Source organism: Oncorhynchus masou, chromosome 27 (assembly GCF_036934945.1).
Source record: "Oncorhynchus masou masou isolate Uvic2021 chromosome 27, UVic_Omas_1.1, whole genome shotgun sequence".
Taxonomy (NCBI): domain Eukaryota; kingdom Metazoa; phylum Chordata; class Actinopteri; order Salmoniformes; family Salmonidae; genus Oncorhynchus; species Oncorhynchus masou.
In genome coordinates, this window is record NC_088238.1 from 38348264 (window position 1) to 38361597 (window position 13334).

Here is a 13334-nt window from a genome sequence, read left to right on the forward strand (position 1 = left end):
AGTTAGGGTTTGTAAGGCCTTGGAGAAAGGATTGGATGTGTTGGATTAGGATGGATGTGGTGGTCTGGAAGGAAGACAAGAGGGGAACATCAGGAACAACATAAAGGTGCAGACTTGACAAGGTAGTGCCAGGTGATTATGGGAAGAATATGGGTTTAACATAAGTACAAATGTAGGAGACTGCCAGGACTAAACGATGATCAATCCAATGACGATCTATCCAATGTACAATTAGCATTAGCTAATTTCATGGATTTTACCCCCTTTTTCTCCACAATTTCGTGATATCCAATTGCAATCTTGTCTCATCGCTGCAACTCCAGTCATGCATCCTCTGAATCAAGACACACCAAACCACGCCACCCGCCCGCTTATCCCGGAAGCCAGCCGCACCAATGTGTCGGAAGAAAACACCGTTCAACTGATGACCGAAGTCAGTCTGCAGGTGCCTGGCCCGCCACAAGGAGTCGCTAGAGTGCGATGAGCCAAGTAAAGCCCCCCGGCCAAACCCTCCCCTAACCCGGGTGACGCTGGGCCAATTGTGGGCCACCCTATGGGACTCCCGGTCACGGCCGGTTGTGACACAGCCTGGGGTTGAACCCGGATCTGTAGTGACTCCTCAAGCCCTGCGATGCAGTGCCATATATCACTGCGCAACTCGGGAGGCCAAGTTCATTATATTTTGCCTGGAAATGCAGAGCTTGCACTTTCGTGACTATTTTATTAGTACCGTTGTTGCTTGACAAGTTAAGTCAAGTTCACTATTTCAACTTTTAGAATCATGTAACTATTTGACTGGTTAAATGGTCTGTTCTCATGATTAATGGTCTGTCTTCTTGGTCCTAAATTAGAACTTGGTCCCGGTGTGTCTATGTGTACAGTATCAGTCAAAGGTTTGGACACAACTACTCATTCAAGGGTTTTTCTTTATTTTTACTATTTTCTACATTGTAGAATAATAGTGAAGATATCAAAACGACAAAATAACACATGGAATCATGTACAGTAGTAACCCAAAAAGTGTTAAACAAATTCTTCAAAGTAGCTGCCCTTTGCCTTGATGACAGCTTTGCACAATTTTGGCATTCTCTCAACCAGCTTCACCTGGAATGCTTTTCCAACAGTTTTAAAGGAGTTCCCACATATGCTGATCCCTTTTTGGCTGCTTTTCCTTCACTCTGCGGTCCAACTCATCCCAAACCATCTCAATTGGGTTGAGGTCAGGTGATTGTGGAGGCCAGGTGATCTGATACAGCTCTCCATCACTCTCCTTCTTGCTTACACAGCCTGAATGTGTGTTGGGTCATTGTCCTGTTGAAAAACAAATGATAGTCCCACTAAGCGCAAACCAGAAAGGATGACATATCGATGCTGGTTAAGTGTGCCTTGAGTTCTAAATAAATCACAGACAGTGTCACCAGCAAAGCACCCCCATACCATCACACTTCCTCCTCCATGCTTCACGTGAGAATCACACATGCGGAGATCATCCGTTCACCTACACGGCGTCTCACAAAGGCACTGCAGTTAGAACCAGAAATCTCAAATTTGGACTCATTAGACTAAAGTACAGATTTCCAACGGTCTAATGACCCTTGCGCATGTTTCTGGGCCCAAGCAAGTCTCTTCTTATTACTGATGTCCTTTAGTAGTGGTTTCTTTGTAACAATTTGACCATGAAGGTCTGATTCATGCAGTCTCTGAACTGTTGATGTGTCTGTTAATTGAAATATTTATTTGGGCTGCAATTTCTGAGGTGCAGTTAACTCCAATGAACTTATCCTCTGCAGCAGAGGTAACTTTGGGTCTTCCTTTCCTGTGGCGGTCTTCATGAGAGCCAGTTTCATCATGTTGTTTGTGACTGCACTTGAAAAAAAAAATTCCGGATTGACTGACCTTCATGTCTTTGAGTAAAGATGGACTGTCATTTCTCTCTGCTTATTTGAGCTATTCTTGCCATAATATGGACTTGCTCTTTTATCAAATATCTTCTGTATACCACCCCTACCTTGTCACAACATAATTGATTGGCTCAAACACGTTAGAAGGAAACAAATTCCACAAATTAATTTTTAACAATGCACACCTGTTAATTGAAATGCATTCCCGGTGACTAGCTCATGAAGGTGGTTGAGAGAATGCAAAGTCATCAAGGGTGGCTACTTTGAAGAATCACAAATATGAAATATAGACTGCTGGAAAAGCATTCCAGGTGAAGCTGGTTGAGAGAATGCCAAGATTGTGCAAAGCTGTCATCAAGGCAAAGAGCGGCTACTTTGAAGAATTTGTTTAACATCTTTTGGGTTACTACATGATTCCATATGTCTATTTCATTGTTTTGATGTCCTCACTATTATTCTACAATATAGAAAATAGTAAAAAATAAAGAAAAACCCTTGAATGAGTAGGTGTGTCCAAACCTTTGACTGATTGTGTGTGTGTGTGTGTGTGTGTGTGTGTGTGTGTGTGTGTGTGTGTGTGTGTTTAGTTTAGAAGCCTTATAGTAATTTGTCAACCAGAAATAGGTGTTGCCAGTGCAGGCCTGAGCTCTTCAGGAGCTAGATGTTAATTGTATTAGTCCCATTATACAGACAGATAATCTATTGCTATTCTCTCTGTTCAATACTGGCTATTGAACTGTTGTTAAAACAAGCCTGATTGTCAACCACTGTAGTGGTCCTTGTATAGTGACAGCGCTAGACATAGGCTGTGTCCTAAATGGCACCCTATTCCCTATGTAGTGCACTACTTTTGACCAGGACCCTATGGGTCATGTACATAGGGAATAGGGTGTCATTTGGGACTTAAGCATAGAGATTATGAGTTTTGTGTTCAAGGCCCTGTTCAAATACTCCTTGAAATGATCACTGATCTGACATGAGACCACTGATTGTCACTCACTTAGTTGGACCTGGAGTTGATTTCAATCAGTTAAATGGCTCCCTTTCTTACCCCCTTGACCCCTTGCTCCCTGCACCCATTCTGTCCTTATATGCTTTCCTCAATCCCTTGTCAACCCTCCGTCTGATTCCTTGAAGGAGTGGAAAAGTGTAAGTAATATTGTGGTGATATTACCTACATTTTTACCGCTGATCACGTTCATGTCATCAACAAAGACCAAGGGGAAAGGAATCATCAATCTGGTCACGAAAATAGAGCACTAGCCACAACAAACTCCAAATTGACAGTCATAACTGGACAAAACCACCCATAGCCTTTCCACTAACCCTAATGCCCTCTTAGAATAGGCTAATCATCGATTGTCGATGTTCAATCATGAGTACAGAGGAATGAGACAGAATCTGCATCCCCAATGGCACCCTATTCACTACATTTGACCAGGACCCATACGGTTCCCCATAGCCACCTGGTCAAAAGTAGTGCACTCCATAGGGAATATGGTGCCATTGCGGACATGGACACACCGAGATGGACAGAAGAAAAGAATGAGACCGAAGAGGGATAGACAGGCTGTACGTTATCAGACGACCTCGTTGGACTGAAAGAGGGGTATTGTTCCTCCTGTACTCCCCCATTCCTTCGCTGGGGAGATAAGAAAGGGTGACCCCATTTTTAACCGGTCCCAGTTGCTTGTCTTGTTAGGGGTGGCTGGGTCTGAGTATGAAAGGGCACACACGCACGCACGCACGCACGCACGCACACACACACACACACACACACACACACACACACACACACACACACACACACACACACACACACACACACACACACACACACACACAGATATAGTGCATACAAACAAAACACACACACTTAGTGATGCATGAGAGGAGAGGGCGACTTGTCTGGACAATGGGTTAATGATGTGATGGGAGGGAGGAGGAGGGGGACTGGCCCTAATTATCGTTGTGTGTGTGTGTGGGAGTGTCTAGCATACCTTCACACAACAACCAGTGCCAATAGACCCCAATAGCCCTGTCCTATTCCTTTACTATACTGTAGTGTACGCCCTACTATCAGTAATCATATGGACTAGCTATGTGTCTCTCTGCCCGCCATACTCCTCCCTCTATCTCTGCCTGCGATCCGGTGAGTTGAACTTGAGTTGCGTGACATCTAGCTAATTGGCAAATTATTCTGTGTGTGTTCTGTGTATTCAGTTGAATGATTCCTGTTGAGTATTATTAGCGTAAAATTAAATGGAGTCGCACACTCTATATACAAGCTCCCGTTAATTTATTGGGTAAACCGCCAACGTTTCGGCATCACTGTGCATTCTTCTGCTTGCATAACAAACAGTAGCAAGCATATAATTTTGTTCCAACTGGCTCCCTATGGGCCCTGGTCAAAGGTAGTGCACTACATAGGGAATAGAGTGCCATTAGGCACCTCCAGTTACTATATCCAACCCGTTGTATTGTTACTTTTAAGTTGGAATCCTTAGTGGTGAAACTGCCAAGTCTGTTTGCGATATTATACCAAAGACGTTACTACAATGAACACTCTTTTTTCCTTGCTGAACAGCATTGCACATCATTGCAAGTGCGATAGAGCATCGGACTGTCTACTACGATGTCTACTTTTCTCCCCTTGATGCTGGAGCTCCTCTCCACTGTTTAATAAACAAAACAAGAACAATACCAAATGAGCCTGGGGCAGCCAATTGCGATTTTCCCCTTAATGTAGATCTCAGTTTTACTTGCTCTGCATTTTTTTAGGGGTGGATCAGCTTAATATTGTGGGAAAGATTGCTGCTTACATCAATGTAATTGTCTGCATCCTTTCCAATCCCCCATATCTTAAAAAAATAATATATATATATATCCATATACTGTACATACAGTACATATCCATACACATGCATACATAAACATTCATACATATACACATACTTTTTTTAGAATATACCTTTATTATTCCCCCCAAACCCTCCACCCCTCCCCCAAAGGGAGTAAACTAATAAACAATAACACCTAGGCTTCTACCTTCACTTTATACCTATTGTACACATTTTACAGGCGCAATCTATTTTACAATAGTTATATATTTTTTGTTCTTAGTCCTTCCTCTATTTCTGATGTCCATCCAGTTTGATTTCTATTTGTAACTGCTATTTCACAACATTTCTGAACCTCTATACAATTTACAGACCCCGTATGTTTTACATTGGTTCTTGTTATTAGTCCCACCCTTCAGCGCCATTCAACCTCTCCCATCTGTCTCTCAACACCATCCATTTTGGATTTCTATTTTTGTCATATATTTTTCAACTGTGCTGTGATGCTTCACGAAAGTACTGAACCTTTCTATTCTCATTGCTTCTACAGATTGTAAATTAAAGACTTTTTTTTCTAAAATAATTATAATATTATTGATTGATTGACTATGGCTTTTCAAATCACCCAGTAATGCTGTCTGCAGCATTAGTTCTAGGCAAATGTTCCAAATATTCAGCCACTCCTGGACCTTTGACCAAAAATGAGCTGCATATGGACAGGACCAAAACAAATGATCTAATGACTCTGCCTCCTCACAGCAAAATCTGCAGAGCTGGGAAGATTGTATCCCCCATATATATATATACTGCTCAAAAAATAAAGGGAACACTAAAATAACACATCCTAGATCTGAATGAATTAAATATTTTATTAAATACTTTTTTCTTTACATAGTTGAATGTGCTGACAACAAAATCACACAAAAATTATCAATGGAAATCAAATGTATCAACCCATGGAGGTCTGGATTTGGAGTCACACTCAAAATTAAAGTGGAAAACCACACTACAGGCTGATCCAACTTTGATATAATGTCCTTAAAACAAGTCAAAATTAGGCTCAGTAGTGTGTCTGGCCTCCACGTGCCTGTATGACTTCCCTACAACGCCTGGACATGCTCCTGATGAGGTGGCGGATGGTCTCCTGAGGGATCTCCTCCCAGAACCGGACTAAAGCATCCGCCAACTCCTGGACAGTCTGTGGTGCATGTGGCATTGGTGGATGGAGCGAGACATGATGTCCCAGATGTGCTCAATTGGATTCAGGTCTGGGGAACGGGCGGGCCAGTCCAAAGCATCAATTCCTTCCTCTTGCAGGAACTGCTGACACACTCTAGTCACATGAGGTCTAGCATTGTCTTGCATTAGGAGGAACCCAGAGCCAACCGCACCAGCATATGATCTCACAAGGGGTCTGAGGATCTCATCCCGGTCACATGGAGGGCTGTGCGGCCCCCCAAAGAAATGTGCCACCCCACACCATGACTGACCCACCACCAAACCGGTCATGCTGGAGGATGTTGCAGGCAGCAGAACGTTCTCCACGGCATATCCAGACTGTCACGTCTGTCACATGTGCTCAATGTGAACCTGCTTTCATCTGTGAAGAGCACACTGCGCCAGTGGCAAATTTGCCAATCTTGGTGTTCTCTGGCAAATGCCAAACGTCCTGCACGGTGTTGGGCTGTAAGCACAACCCCCACATCATACCTCGGGCCCTCATACCACCCTCATGGAGTCTGTTTCTGACCGTTTGAGCAGACACATGCACATTTGTGGCCTGCTGGAGGTCATTTTGCAGGGCTCTGGCAGTACTCCTCCTGCTCCTTTTTGCACAAAGGCGGAGGTAGCGGTCCCGCTGCTGGGTTGTTGCCCTCCTACGGCCTCCTCCACGTCTCCTGATGTACTGGCCTGTCTCCTGGTAGCGCATCCATGCTCTGGACACTATGCTGACAGACACAGCAAACCTTCTTGCCACAGCTCGCATTGATGTGCCATCCTGGATGAGCTGCACTACCTGAGCCACTTGTGTGGGTTGTAGACTCCGTCTCATGCTACCACTAGAGTGAAAGCACCGCCAGCATTCAAAAGTGACCAAAACATCAGCCAGGAAGCATAGTAACTGAGTAGTGGTCTGTGGTCACCACCTGCAGAACCACTCCTTTATTGGCGGTGTCTTGCTAATTGCCTATAATTTCCACCTGTTGTCTATTCCATTTGCACAACAGCATTTGAAATTTATTGTCAATCAGTGTTGCTTCCTAAGTTGACAGTTTGATTTCACAGAAGTGTGATTGACTTGGAGTTATATTGTGTTGTTTAAGTGTTCCCTTTATTTTTTGAGCAGTGTATATATATATATATATATATATATATATAACATTCTATTGGTTGCAAGAATTTTGTATAGTGATTTAAATTGGAAAATTTGAATTTTGAATCCGGCGTTGTTTTGCGTGTCAATTCATAAACCATGTACCATGGTATGGGTACATCAAACATCTCTTCCCAACTATTTTGCAATTTATATGGCACAGCTGTCAGTTTTTTTAACCTTTTTTGGTCCAAGTGAAATTGATATATGTTTTTATTTATCACAATTTTCTTTAACCATTTATGTTCTTTAATGCAGGGCCGACAGACAAGTTCCTTACTTTTTCCCCCTTCCAATTGCCTCTTTCGTTTTTGTTGTAATGCTGCAATTAGTTGCTTGTAATTTTGGGTAGAACAGACATTTCCATATGTCTATGTTAGTTGCATGTGTGACGTAACTCCATGATATCATTCACTAAGATTATTTATTTATTTTATTTTTTATCGAAAAAAATACATTTTTAATCAATTAGTATATTTAAGTTTCACCACAATATTGGTTGTATTATTTGTTCTGAAATTGCAACCAACTGAAATTGCAACCAACTTTCTAAGGCTTGTTTAAAAAATAGCGATATTGTGGAGATTATTTCCTTTTCAAACAACCAAAAGTGAGCAGTTGTAATCTGATTAAAGGGAAAAAGGCCATTCTTGAACATGGGGAGAGACATTCCTACCAATTTACTAGAGAACCATTTTGGATTTAAGTATAACTTTTGTATGACTGCAGCCTTTAGTGAGAGGCCTAAGGCTTTAATATTTAATCATTTCTGCCCTCTGAATTCATATTCGTTATATAAATAGGCCCTTTTAATTTTTACAGGCTTGCCATTCCAAATAAAATGGAATATTTGTTGTTCATATAATTTAAAAAGCAGGTCGCTAGGTGTAGGCAAAACCATAAGCAAATAGGTAAACTGTGATATGACTAAAGAGTACATCCTGGGTGATTTTTCCACAAATAGACAAGTTTTGTCCTTTCCGTTGTATTAAGATCGTACTTGCTCTGGATTTAGCATTAGCATGTTTTAGCGTCAATCTTATAGTTTTTAATGGTTTTAATTCTCTAACATGTATTATTTGACCCTGCTGGTCATCTATGAACGTTTGAACATCTTGAAGACCAATCTGGCCTTAAATGGCCATGAACTCTTTTAATCTCAGAGCCTGGTTCCTCTCTAGGTTTCTTCCTAGGTTCCTGTTTTTCTAGGGAGTTTTTCCTAGTCTCCATGCTTCTACATCTGCATTGCCTTCTGTTTGGGGTTTTAGGCTGGGTTTCTGTATAGCACTTTGTGACACCTGCTGATGTAAAAAGGGCTTTATAAATACATGTGATTGATTGATTGATTGATTGACACTACTCTCACTTGGGGCCAAAGCCAGGCCACTGGAACTTTTCAGCTATCATTTGCATAACAATATCTAGCTGTGAACTCTAAAATATTCTCACAAAGAAACTGTTTTCATTATGCAGAGGTTGTTGATTCTACTCTTCGCAAGTCTTCACTGTCGGCCAGAGTTAAGGAAACACAATTTCCCTTGTATAACATAAGGGTGCATAGACTAGTGCAACACTGGTGTTACAGTCGACAAGCAGCTTACTGTAGTCCTATGGGTCCTGGTCAAAAGTAGTGCACCGTAGAGGGAATAGGGTGCCATTTGAGATGGAGTCAGTGTTAAGCTGCTCAATCATGTCTGGAGAGAGAGTTGCTGTCCTTGAATCCAACTAATTCACTTTAGTCCAAGTCTGCGTATTTAGAGACAAACATCTAATCAGTGGTGGAAAAAGTACCCAACTATCATACTTGAGCAAAAGTAAGATGCCTTAATAGAAAATGACTCAAGTCAAAGTAAAAGTCACCTAGTAAAATTCTAATGGAGTAAAAGTATATGGTTTAAAATATACACTGCTCAAAAAAATAAAGGGAACACTTAAACAACACAGTGTAACTCCAAGTCAATCACACTTCTGTGAAATCAAACTGTCCACTTAGGAAGCAACACTGATTGACAATACATTTCATATGCTGTTGTGCAAATGGAATAGACAACAGGTGGAAATTATAGGCAATTAGCAAGACACCCCCAATAAAGGAGTGGTTCTGCAGGTGGTGACCATAGACCACTTCTCAGTTCCTATGCTTCCTGGCTGATGTTTTGGTCACTTTTGAATGCTGGCGGTGCTTTCACTCTAGTGGTAGCATGAGACGGAGTCTACAACCCACACAAGTGGCTCAGGTAATGCAGCTCATCCAGGATGGCACATCAATGCGAGCTGTGGCAAGAAGGTTTGCTGTGTCTGTCAGCGTAGTGTCCAGAGCATGGATGCGCTACCAGGAGACAGGCCAGTACATCAGGAGACGTGGAGGAGGCCGTAGGAGAGCAACAACCCAGCAGCAGGACCGCTACCTCCGCGTGCAAGGAGGAGCAGGAGGACCACTGCCAGAGCCCTGCAAAATGACCACCAGCAGGCCACAAATGTGCATGTGTCTGCTCAAACGGTCAGAAACAGACTCCACAAGTGTGGTATGAGGGCCCGACGTCCACAGGTGGGGGTTGTGCTTACAGCCCAACACCGTACAGGACGTTTGGCATTTGCCAGAGAACACCAAGATTGGCAAATTTGCCACTGGCGCCCTGTGCTCATCACAGATGAAAGTAGGTTCACATTGAGCACATGTGACAGACGTGACAGTCTGGAGACGCCGTGGAGAACGTTCTGCTGCCTGCAACATCCTCCAGCATGACCGGTTAGGCGGTGGGTCAGTCATGGTGTGGGGTGGCATTTCTTTGGGGGGCCTCACAGCCCACCATGTGCTCGCCAGAGGTAGCCTGACTGCCATTAGGTACCGAAATGAGATCCTCAGACCCCTTGTGAGACCATATGCTGGTGCGGTTGGCCCTGGGTTCCTCCTAATGCAATACAATGCTAGACCTCATGTGACTGGAGTGTGTCAGCAGTTCCTGCAAGAGGAAGCCATTGTTGCTATGGACTGGCCCGCCCGTTCCCCAGACCTGAATCCAATTGAGCACTTCTGGGACATCATGTCTCGCTCCATCCACCAACGCCACTTTGCACCACAGACTGTCCAGGAGTTGGCGGATGCTTTAGTCCAGGTCTGGGAGGAGATCCCTCAGGAGACCATCCGCCACCTCATCAGGAGCATGCCCAGGCATTGCAGGGAGGTCATACAGGCACGTGGAGGCCAGACACACTACTGAGCCTCATTTTGACTTGTTTTAAGGACATTACTTCAAAGTTGGATCAGCCTGTAGTGTGGTTTTCCACTTTAATTTTGAGTGTGACTCATAATCCAGACCCCCATGGGTTGATAAATTTGATTTCCATTGATAATTTTTGTGTGATTTTGTTGTCAGCACATTCAACTATGTAACGAAAAAAGTATTTAATAAGAATATTTCATTCATTCAGATCTAGCATGTGTTATTTTTGTGTTCCATTTATTTTTTGAGCAGTGTACTTAAGGATCAAAAGTAAAGGTATAATTAATTTCAAATTCCTTATGTTAAGCAAACCAGATGGCACCATTTACTTGTTTTTTTAATTTACGGAAAGCCATGGGCACATTCAGACATAATTTACAAACAAAGCATGCGTGTTTAGTGAGTCTGCCAGATCAGAGCCAGTAGGGATGACCAGGGATGTTTGGTTGATAAGGGCATGAATTTGACCATTTTCCTGTCCTGCTAAGCATTCAAAATGTAACGAGTACTTTTGGGTGTTAAGGAAAATTAATAGAGTTGAAAGTACAATATTTTTTTCAGGTTTGTAGTGATGTAAAAATTGTCAAAAATATAAATTGTAAAGTACAGATACCCCAAAAAACAGCTTAAGTTGTACTTTTAAAGTAGTTTTACTTAAGTACTTTACACCACTGCATCTAATTGAGATGAAATTATTTTTAAATATATTTTTCAAAAGACATACATATATATATATTATCTGGCATATAATACTCACCTATAGTTATCTGTGCTCCTTGCAATACCATCATTATATAAAAACTCTTATTCTGTTATTTCTATATCATGATTAATTAATTCCTACATTTACAGTGGCATACTTGTCTGTACCTTTTTGCTGCTTGTGTCAACTCACATTAAGAGCAGCCTTGGATGAGAAGAGGCACTCTTTTGTGTTTTGTGATGTTGAAAGACTGAGACTGCAGTCTGGTAGATGAGGACAGCTTCTTCTACTCCCAATAGCTAGACTAATACATTAAAGAATCACTGGCATGGATTTTGGTTTTTGATTTTTGCACCACAAAGCAGATTTATTGTAGCCTGATCCCAGATCTGTTTGTACTCTTGCCAAATCAATTGCTCATTGTCAAGCCAAATATTTTTTGCCATGCAATCAGAAGCCCCTTTATTTGCCAATTACATTTACACACACATACCCAGAATTTGCCTTGGTGAGAAGGTGACCAGGAATTTACATCGTAACATTTTGTATTTGTATTTCTTATGGATCCCCATTAGCTGCAGCCAAGGCAAAATTAAGGCAGTTATACAATATTAAATACATTACAATACATTCATTACAGAATTCTCAACACACTAAATGTGTGCCCTCAGGCCCATACTCCATTAGCACATATCTACAACATAAACAGACCGGCACTCAGGCTAGATTTGAGAAATGAGTGTAATGGCGCAGGTGGAGATGGCTGCTGTTTTACGGGCTCCTAATCAATTGTGCTATTTTGTGTGTTTTTTTTCACGTTATTTGTAACTTATTTTGTACATAAGATTTCTGCCACCATCTCTTATGACTGAAAAGAGCTTCTGGATATCAGAACAGAGATAACTCACCTCGAACTGGACAAATATTTTTATTTTATTTTACGAGTCGGACGCAAAGGATTTACTCCGTATACCCGACCAGGCCCAAATCCCTGTCATTCACGTGAAGAGAAGATGCAGATACAGGGGACGCAGGTCCGGGTGCCTTGTGAGAATTTGTTGGCGACTGGGTAACCCGCCTCTACCATCCGTCCTATTGGCCAACGTGCATCATTGGAGAATAAACTGGATTCTACCAACGGGACATTAAAAACTGTAATATCTTATGTTTCACTGAGTTGTGGCTGAACGACGACATAGATAATATACAGTTGGCTGGCTGGTTTTTCTGTGCATTGGCAAGACAGATCAGCTGCCTCTGGTAAGACAAGGGATGGCGGTCTGTGTCTATTTGTCAATAACAGCTGGTGCACTAAGTCAAATATTAAGGAAGTTTTGAGGTTTTGCTCACCTTAGGTAGAGCATCTTATCATAAGCTGTAGACCACACTATTTACCAAGAGTTTTCATCTGTATTTTTCGTAGCTGTCTATTTACCACCACAAACCAATGCTCAACCGCACTCACTGAGTTGTATAAAGCCATAAGCAATCAGGAAAATGCTCATCCAGAGGCGGCGCTCCTAGTGGCCGGGGACTTTAATGCATGGAAACTTAAATTAGTTTTACCTAATTTCTACCAGCGTGTAAAAAGAGAAGAAAACATTTTCTAGACCACATTTACTCCACACACAGAGACGCATGCAAAGCTCTCCCTCGCCATGCATTTGGCAAGTCTGACCATAATTTTATCCTTCTGATTCCATCTTACAAGCAATAGCTAAAGTAGGAATTACCAGTGACTCTGTCAATACGGAAGTGGTCGGATGACGCAAATGCTAAGCTACAGGACTGTTTTGCTAGCACAGACTAGAAATATGTTCAGGGACTCATCCGATGGCATTGAGGAGTATACCACATCAGTCACCAGCTTCATCAATAAGTGCATCGATGACGTTGTCCCCACAGTGAAAGTACGTACATACCCCAACCAGAAGCCATGGATTACAGGCAACATCGGCACTGAGCTAAAGGGTAGAGCTGCCACTTTCAAGGAGCGGGACTCTAACCCGGACGTTTATAAGAAATCCTGATATGCCCTCAGACTAACCATCAAACAGACAAGGCATAAATACAGGACTAAGATTGAATCCTACTACACTGTCTTTGATGCTTGTCCGGTGTTATTTTTTTGAGCAGTGTATATTTTTTACACCTTTATTTAACTAGGTAAGTCAGATAAGAACACAGTTTTATTTTCAATGACGGCCTAGGAGCAGTGGGTAGACCGGCAGATTTTTACCTTGACAGCTCGGGGATTCAATTTTGCAAACTTACAGTTAACTAGTCCAAAGC

General features: G+C 42.2%; 1 protein-coding gene across 1 annotated transcript in view; it reads left to right on the forward strand.

Annotated features, from left to right (window-relative positions):
* Positions 1-13334, forward strand: part of LOC135516097 (NHS-like protein 2) — a 148138-nt gene that overhangs the window by 118146 nt on the left and 16658 nt on the right.